Source organism: Cryptotermes secundus, unplaced genomic scaffold, assembly GCF_002891405.2.
Source record: "Cryptotermes secundus unplaced genomic scaffold, Csec_1.0 C37998233, whole genome shotgun sequence".
NCBI classification, from domain to species: domain Eukaryota; kingdom Metazoa; phylum Arthropoda; class Insecta; order Blattodea; family Kalotermitidae; genus Cryptotermes; species Cryptotermes secundus.
This window is the reverse complement of record NW_019773419.1, coordinates 1-634: the sequence shown is the minus strand read 5'-3', so window position 1 is coordinate 634 and position 634 is coordinate 1. Positions and strand designations below refer to the sequence as shown.

The following is a 634-nucleotide window of genomic DNA, read 5'->3' as shown; positions in this document are numbered from 1 at the left end:
TCCTGCATGCTCAGGAGTCCACCGTGTGTAATGAAGAGTCGAACATTGGGATGAGCTACAAGACACAAAATAAGCTAATGTCACAGTTTAAAAGCAAAATTTCAATGTAAAAATTTAAATGTACAATACAGAACATTTTACTCAACTGTCTTCAAGTATATATGTACTCGTACTGCTGCTGCAAGAAATTACACGTATCTCATAGGCCATAATACCGCATGTGAAATTGCACGGTACCTCTGTTACTCAGACAAAGTAACATTCGAATCAGTTGTTATCATTCAAACGTCACCCATCACAGGAAGAGAAACAGTCTCCATTTCGAGGTGATGTAAAGCAAATAAGAAAATCAAACGCTTGAAATTAATCACTACTCGTTTAGTTGAGTCTTTACAGCAGAAGCATTCGTAAATTAATTGTATACCGCTTACTTTGCCAGTGTGATTATTCCTATACCAAAACTTACCTAAAATGTCCGATTGTGGCAGCCACTTTCCAAGTTTCACGTTTCTTGGTTGTCCTGGCAATGTGTCTGTCTCCCATTTCCACAAAACCTGTTGCTTCAACTTCGAGAAGACTTTCAGAAAAGCATTTCTCTTGGATTCAGGCATCTGAGAGCTCTGAAGGTTCGAGC

General features: G+C 38.8%; 1 long non-coding RNA gene across 1 annotated transcript; it reads right to left on the bottom strand.

The window, feature by feature from the left end:
* Positions 1-21: 21 nt before the first annotated feature.
* LOC111875222 lies at positions 22-628 on the bottom strand. Its single transcript, XR_002844695.2, has 2 exons — positions 467-628; positions 22-55 (listed from the first exon to the last, which is right to left on the bottom strand). It is a non-coding gene; the product is annotated as an uncharacterized LOC111875222 (long non-coding RNA).
* Between the last annotated feature and the right edge of the window lie 6 nt (positions 629-634).